General features: G+C 43.7%; 1 protein-coding gene across 4 annotated transcripts in view; it reads left to right on the top strand.

Annotated features, from left to right (window-relative positions):
* The first annotated feature begins 601 nt into the window (after positions 1-601).
* ZNF41 (zinc finger protein 41) overlaps positions 602-8,412 on the top strand; it is a 46,311-nt gene continuing 38,500 nt past the window's right edge. The window contains exon 1 of one of the 4 annotated variants that reach the window (XM_040468700.1): positions 602-746. The gene's annotated coding sequence lies outside the window, so the exon portion shown is untranslated. Of the gene's footprint in view, positions 747-1,028; positions 1,548-8,412 lie in introns of those variants that run through there. The other 3 variants (XM_040468697.1, XM_040468699.1, XM_040468698.1) reach the window with 3 other exon arrangements.

Raw genomic sequence — 8,412 nt, 5'->3', positions numbered from 1 at the left:
AATGAAAAACGGTGTAAGGAACTGTCAAATTTGCTGCACTCCCTCTAAATCCGCTGTAGAGTCATTAAATTTTAGAGGAGTATGTGACAGACTGAGATGAGTCAAATCGCAAACAGCTCCTTCGGGGCAGCATTTCTTTCGACACGTGTGGACCAAAGCCCACCAAACGTGCAGCTGGCACTCGGCCGCTTTTGTTTCCTTCCTCTTATAAAACTCCCCAGGCTCCAGGAAACTCTGGGCTGGGCTGTTCTGCCTGTGGGCAGCAGTCTGAATAAAGTACCCATTCCGTTACCCTGTGTGTCCTGAAGTTTTGCAAGTTGGACAATGGACTTCTCAATAATTCATGGATTTAAAGGGGGGGGGCGGAATTTACAAATGAGCACTTGAAACCGAACACGGATGGAAATAAATCAAAACTCGGATCTTTGGTACTTTTTAGCCTTAATGCTTATATAAGGAGGCCAGGAAGGTCGATGCCTCGATTTTTTTAAACTGGAGGAAATGCCCCACCACTGATGTCACAGGTCCCGCAATTAGTCGCTCCGCAGACACTTGGTCCCTGGCGCTAAATCACCTCCGCTCCCCGCGCCCAGAGTGGTTAAACTCTCGCTGCGGGCGACTTCCGCTTCCTGGCCTAAATCTGACACGTACTATTCCCCCCACCCCGTGGGAACCACCCAGGGTCGGTGACAGTGGAGGAGCCCGGCGGTGCCCTCAGCCGACGGGGCGGACAGAAGCGCCGGCAGGTGGGCATGTCGCGGCGCCCCGGGCCGTCCGGGGCCTTTTCCGTTCCCCGGAGCGGGGGAGCCGGGGCGGAGGCCGGGGCGGGGGCGGGCCGATCTCTGAGCCTGCCGCTCCGCGGCGTCTTGCCAGCTGGGACGGGGCGGCGGGAGACGCAGGGTGGCCCAGCGGCTTTTGAAGACGCCGCGGCTCCCCCCCCCCCACCCCCACCCCCGGGGATGCGGCCCGAGGGCGGGGCCCCCTGAGCGCTGGGCAGGGCCTGCGCCCGGGCGGCCGCCGGGGAGGATGCTGCCCCGCGGCGGGAGGAGTCCCGGCGGCCCAGCGCGCGCTCCGGCCGGCTCGCTCTCCCCGGCAGATCCCGCAGGGGCGGATCGGGCCTGGGACCCGGCGGCCCCGCGGCCGAAATGACCACCCTTCCAAGATGGCGACTCCCGTAGAGACACTCCCGAGGGGACAGCCATGTTAGTTGCCTGACAAAGTCACTAAAGAACACTTGAAAGCCCGCCTCTCCTCCGACACGCGCACACGCGCTGGCACCTCGCGAGTGCACCCCGTGGGCTTGCGGGCGGCCGGCCGCTCCCAAGCTGACACTGAGCATGTGCACGGGGAAGTCCAGACACGGAAGAGTCCCTCAGAGGTAGTTTCAACACTTAGGGGCCCGGGACGGAGTTTAACAGAGGCGGCACAGTTGGGCCAGTAAAGCAATTGATACGATTATGAGGCTGTTACGACATGGATTTCGTACACAGTGATGGTACTCTTTAGGGCCAGTGATGATGAGGCTTCTCTGAGGTCCCTAGGAGGAGGTGTGTAGAGGGAGTGACAAGGGTTTGGGGGTGAGTGATGGGGTCAACGGGGAAAATAAAATGGGTGGTCTGTGGGATGAGTGATGGGAGAATTGTGGGGTGACTATTGGCGGGTCTATGAGGTGAGCGATGAGGAGTCTACGGGGTGAGTGGTGACGACTCTCACAGGTCACTGAGGGGGTCTGTAGAGTAAGTGATGGAGGTCTGTGGAACAATGATGGGAGTTCTGAGGGGTAAGTCATAGCGGGTTGGTGGGGTAAGTGATGGGGGTCTGCAAGATGACTGATTGGAGTTCAGTGGGTGAGTGATGAGGGCCTTTAGGGAGTAATGAAATGGTCTGTGGAGTAAATGGTGGAGAGTTTGTGGGGTGAGTATTGAAGAATCAATGAATGACTGAATGAGTGATTCCAACCGGGAGGTGAGTGTTGCATGGTCTATGAGGTGCGTGATGGGATTTATTGAGTGGATGGTCAAGGTTTCCGTGGTGTCATTGATGCATTTATTTGGGACTAGTAACAGAGGGGCCAAGGGAATCAGATATGATGCTTCATGGAGTCAGTCAGTGATAGGTGGTCTGAAACTGACATGGGATGGTTTCAGAACCCCACTTTGACTTTGTTGGGCCTCCTGTATCTTTTTCTTCTACGTCATTAATGTCTCCCCTTGGTTTCATTATTTATCTTCTTTGGGTTTTTTTTTTTTTCTTTCACGCATCTTTTTAAATTCCTGACTTGAATGCTTATCTCGTTAACATTCAATCATTTTCTTTTATAATATAAGCATTAAGTTGATGAATTTTCCCCTAAGAACGCTTTAGCTCCGTGTAACGCATTTTGATGTGTAACATTTTCACTGTAGTTTACTTCTAACGTTTTCTGATTTGTGTTGCAGTTTTCTCTCTGACCCTCGTATTTAGATAGGAGATTTCAATTTCCCCAAGAGTTGACATTTTGGTTATTGATTTCTAAACTATACTCAAAGGGCTCATTCTAATATTGTCTCCTACACTGAATATTGCTGCTTTTCTTCGTTTTCCCCATTCTGAGAGCCAAACAGAATGGTATTTGTCTTTAGTTTTGTAAAGTAAATGGTACCTAGTATCTTGTTTTACTTTGATGTGCATTTTCCTGGCAACTAGTGGTTGAATATCTTCTCGTATTTATTCGTCATTGAAATGTATTTTTCAATGTTTTTTTTTTTTTTTGAGAGAGAGAGACAGAGAGAGAGAGAGTTAGTGGGGAAGGGGCAGAAAGAAAGGGAGAGAGAACCCAAGCCAGGGTCCATGCCATCAGCGCAGAGCCCGATGCAGGACTCCATCCCACCAACTGTGACATCATGACTTGAGCCAGAATCAAGACTCAGACGCTTAACTGACTGAGCCACCCAGGTGCCCCAAAATCTGTTTTTTTAAAGTTTTCATATTCCTTGCTCTTTTTTCCCTTCAGGTGGTTTGTCTTTCTAATTTGTGAATATTAAGCTTCTGTCATTTACTGTGATTTTTTTCCCCTCGATCTCTCTTTGTATCTTGATTTTTGGAAGATGTCTTCACATAGAAAAAAATAATCATCTGATTAGAGCTCTCTTTTTCCTTTTCATATTATGAGTATCTTGTCTTGCCTACTGAATTCTTCCTGCTTTGTGCTTCCATAAATACATGCCTTAAAAAAATAAATATATAGATGCCTTAAGTTTAACATTTTTATTGTTTTAATTTTTAAAGTTAAATTTCAATCAAACTGAAATTTACTCTGGTGTGTGATGTGAGATGAGATCAGTGTTTGTATCTTCCATTTGGATAGGAAATTTGCCAGCACCAATCATTAAAGGAATATACTTTTCTAACTCAATTAAATGCCTCTTTTGTCACAAAATTTTTTATTTTTTAGAATAATTTTATTATTATTATTATTATTTTTTTAAATGTTTATTTATTTTTGAGACAGAGAGGCAGAGCATGAGCAGGGGAGGGACAGAGAGAGAGAGAGAGAGAGAGAGAGAGGGAGACACAGAATCCAAAGCAGGCTCCAGGCTCCAAGCTGTCAGCACAGAGCCTGACGTGGGGCTCGAACCCATGAACCACAGGATCATGACCTGAACGGAAGTTGGACGCCCAACCAACTGAGCCACCCAGGTGCCCCGTCACAAAAATTTTTAAATGTGTATCACTCTGTTTCTGAGCTCTATTTTTCCTTCTGATATATGTATCTACTCCCTTTCAAAAAATTGTATTGACTTTAGAAATACTTTAATAGCCAACAGTGCTAGTCCCCTCACTGTTCTTTTTCTTTCTTTTTTGGTTGTTTTCTTTAGTATTCTTAGCATTTATTCTTCCATTTGAATGTTAAGACCATTTTATTTTGTTTCAAAATGACCATTAAAGCTATAGTATTTCATAGTTTTCTTCTTATAGACCCAGCACCTTTTTCTTAAAAAAAAAATTACATTCTTAGATATTTTACATTTGTTTTTGTCACCAGGGTGAAGAGCATATTTTTTCTATTTCCGTAGAAAAAAAAATCTGTCAATTTTTCTTTTTCTTTTTTGTATTTTATTTCTTATCCAATGCAATCATTAGATTCTCATGTGAATTCTAGTTGCTTTTTATAGTCTCTTCGTTTTCCTAGATAGAATATCAGTCCATCCAATTAACAATAGTACTCTCTCTTCCTTCCAAATATTTATGCAGATTACCTTGCCTTCTCTTACACTAGCCAGAGCTTTTGGAACAATGTTAAATGATAGTTGATAGAGGGAATCTCTATTTTGTTACTAATTTGAAAGTCAAAGGTGTTCGTTCATTCATTCATTCATTCATTCACTCATTCACTCAACAGTTATTGAGTACACATTTGTGTACAACTTTTTGTGTGGACATACATTTTCATGTCTCTTGGGAGTGGAACTCATTAAGTGTTGAGTGAATGAATGGGAGTGGAATTGCCAGACTGTTTTTCAAAATGGCTGTGCCATTTTACACCCCACTGGGAATGTATGAAGGTTCCAATTAGTCTCACCCTCACCAACACTTGTCACTGTCTTCTTTTATTCTACTGGTTTTTTTTTTTTTTCAACGTTTATTTATTTTTGCGACAGAGAGAGACAGAGCATGAACAGGGGAGGGGCAGAGAGAGAGGGAGACACAGAATCGGAAACAGGCTCCAGGCTCTGAGCCATCAGCCCAGAGCCTGATGCGGGGCTCGAACTCACGGACCGCGAGATCGCGACCTGGCTGAAGTCGGACGCTCAACCGACTGCGCCACCCAGGCGCCCCTGGTTTTTTTTTTTTAAGATTTATTTATTTTTGAGAGAGAGCACATGTTGGGAAGGGGCAGAGAGAGAGGGGGACAGAAGATCTGAAGTAGGCTCTGTGCTGACAGCAGTGAGCCCGATGTGGGGCTTGAACTCACGAACCGTGAGATCATGACCTGAGCTGGAGTCAGATGCTCAACCTACTGAGCCACCCAGGCACCCCTTTCTTCTTTTATTCTAGCCATCCTAGTGGGTGTGAAGTGGTATCTCATTGTGGTTTTGATTTCTATGTCTCTAATGACTACTGATATTGAATACCTTTTCGTGTGTGCAATGGACTGAATGTTTGGGTCCCCCCCAAAACTCATATGTTGAAATCCTAATTCCCAATGTGATGGTATTAGGAGATTAGGCCTTTGGGAAATGATTAGGTCATAAGGGTGGAGCTCTCATGATGGGATTAGCACCCTTATAAAAGAGACCCCAGAGAGTCCTTTCCCCCTTTTTGCCATGTGAGGACACAGCAAGAAGACGGCCATCTATGAACGAAGAAGCAGTTCTCACCAGATACCAGATCTACTGATGCTTTGATCTTGGGCTTCCCCATCTCCAGCACTGTGAGAAATGCTTGTTGTTTAAACTGCCCAGTCTGTGGTAGTTCATTATAGCTGCCCGTAATCACTGACCATGTGTTTTTTGCCCATTTGTGTATCTTCTTTGAAGGGATATCAGTTCAAATCCTTTGCCTATTATTAATTGAGTGATTTGATCTTTTTTTATTATTGAGTTGTAAACATTCTTTATACATTCTGGATGCAAGTCCCTTGTCAGCTATGTGACTTGCATTTGTTTTCTCCCATCTTGTGGGTATCTTTTCACTTTCTTGGTGGTTGACTTTGTAGCACGAATTATTGAATTATATTGGGGCGCTCATCTAAAATCAATTGACTGTAACTATAAGGGCTTATTTCTGAACTCTCAATTCTATTTCATGTATCTATATGTCTACCCTTCTGCCAATACCACACTGTATTGATTTGTGTAGCTTTGTAGTAAGATTTTTTTAAATGTTTTATTTATCTTTAAGAGAGCAAAAGCAGAGGAGGTGCAGAGAGAGAGGGAGACAGAGGATCTGAAGTGGGCTCTGCTGAACAGGAGATCATGACCTGAGCCAAAGTCGGACGCTCAACCGACTAAGCCACCCAGGCGCTCCTGTAGTAAGTTTTGACATTGGGAAATGTGTGTCCTCCAATTATGTTCTTATTCAATATTTTGGCTATTCAGGGTCCCTTGCATTTCCATATGAATTTTAAGATCCACTTAGAACCCTCTGTACAAATTCCAGCTTGGATTTTGACAGGGGTCATGTTGTACCTGAACATCGTTTTCAAGAATATTACCATCCTAATGATATTAAGTCTTACGATCTGGGCACTCTTTAGCATAATGTTTTCTGGTGATTTTTTGGTAGCCATTATAATATTTAAGTAGCTTTTTATGTTCCCATTTTAATTTGTATTTTTATTAGGAATGGCTCCTGAATTGTGTCAGATGCTTTTTTAAAAAATGTTTTTTCTCTGAGAACAAACTGAGGGTTGATGGGGGTGGGAGGGAGGGGAGGGTGGGTGATGGGTATTGAGGAGGGCACCTTTTGGGATGAGCACTGGGTGTTGTATGGAAACCAATTTGACAATAAATTTCATATATTAAAAAAAATGTGTTTTTTTTTATGTTTATTCTTGTGAGAGAGAGACAGCATGAGCAGGGGAGGGGCAGAGAGAGAGAGGGGAGACACAGAATCCGAAGCACGCTCCAGGCTCTGAGCTGTCAGCACAGAGCCGGATGCGGGGCTCGAACTCACCGTGAGATCATGACCTGGGCTGAAGTCGGACGCTTAACTGACTGAACCACCCAGGCGCCCCCAGATGCTTTTTGATGTTACTAGTCTTATGGTGTTGTTCTCTTTAATTGACTGTTGTAATGAATTATACTGATATGTAGTGTGGCCCCATCTTTGACTTCCTGGGATAATTCTGTTTGGCTAGGAGGAATTTTTCTTATGAGACAAGGTTGGATTTGAATTAGTAATATTTTATTTAAAAATTTTGCCACTAGAAGAAAACTGTTTATACTTTTCTTGTCTTTGTACTATATTTGCATATGTCGATATTAAGGTTCTGCCACTTTTTAACAGGAATCCAGGAGATTTCTATCTTTTTATATGTTAAAATGGCATAGAGATTATTTTCTTTAAGATTCAGCCATTTTCTTTGTCCATTCATCCATGCATGGACACGTGGGTTGCTTCCATATCTTGGCTATCATAAATAATGCTTCAGTAAACATAGGGGTGCATATATCTTTTTGAATTAGTGTTTTCATTTTCTTTGAGTATATACCCAGTAGTGGAATTACCAAATCATATGGTATTTCTGTTTTTCAGTTTTTTGAGGAATCTCCATACTGTTACCACAGTGACTGCACCAATATACATTCAGCACTGGTCTTTTAAAATCCGAAAATTAGGGGCGCCTGGGTGGCGCAGTCGGTTAAGCGTCCGACTTCAGCCAGGTCACGATCTCGCGGTCCGTGAGTTCGAGCCCCGCGTCAGGCTCTGGGCTGATGGCTCGGAGCCTGGAGCCTGTTTCCGATTCTGTGTCTCCCTCTCTCTCTGCCCCTCCCCCGTTCATGCTCTGTCTCTCTCTGTCCCAAAAATAAATAAACGTTGAAAAAAAAAATTAAAAAATAAAATAAAAAAATAAAATAAAATCCGAAAATTGTAATTATTTTCTTTTCTCTGGTTACTGGTCTTAACGGCCTTTGGGAGCGGGGGGATTAATTTCGGTAGTTTATGTTTGCTGGGGATTTTATATTCTCATAGAGCTGCGTGCGATACATTATTTTGTTCACTCCCACCTTATTCTTCTCCATTAATACTGCTTTCGCTATTCTAGAGGCTGTGCCTTTCCATAGAAATTCTAGAATATGCTTGTCTGTGGATGTTGAACATATTCTCTGGTGCTTATTTGTGCCCCCTATGTCGTGTTTGGTGAAATCTCTTCATGTCTTTGGCCCATTTTCTAACTGGATTGTTTGGTTCCTTCAGTATTGAATTTTGAGAATCCTTCATACGTGGCAGTTATGAGTCTTTGCCAGATACTTTCTCAAAGTCTGTAGCTTGTCATTTCATCCTCCTCACAGTGCCTTTTGCTACAGTTTTTAATCTGGTGAAATCAAATATATGTGCATTTTCTCTTATTGATCATGTTTTTGGTGTCGTATCTAAGACGTCTCACTAAGCCTTAAGTCCTGATGAGTTCCCCCCACGTTGTCTTTTAACACATTGACGGTTTTACATTGTGCATTTGAATCTATGATCCATTTCAGGTTAAGTTTTTATGAAGTCTGACATTTCAATCGAGATTCATTTTGTTTTTTCCTCATGAATGATCCAGTTACTCTGGCACCATTTGTTGAAAAGACCTTCCTTCATCCATTGAATTGTTTCTGCGCCTTTGTAAAAAAAAAAAAAAAAAAAAAAAAAAAAAAATTTGAAGGAGGTTGGGGGGGGGGTTTGGTGGTTAGGTGGCTGGGATGGGGGGGTGTGTCTGGCCCC

The sequence above is a fragment of the Herpailurus yagouaroundi genome, unplaced genomic scaffold, assembly GCF_014898765.1.
Source record: "Herpailurus yagouaroundi ecotype Mexico unplaced genomic scaffold, PumYag 67793, whole genome shotgun sequence".
Lineage (NCBI taxonomy): Eukaryota > Metazoa > Chordata > Mammalia > Carnivora > Felidae > Herpailurus > Herpailurus yagouaroundi.
The sequence above is the reverse complement of the archived record's forward strand: the minus strand, read 5'-3'. Positions and strand labels throughout refer to the sequence as shown.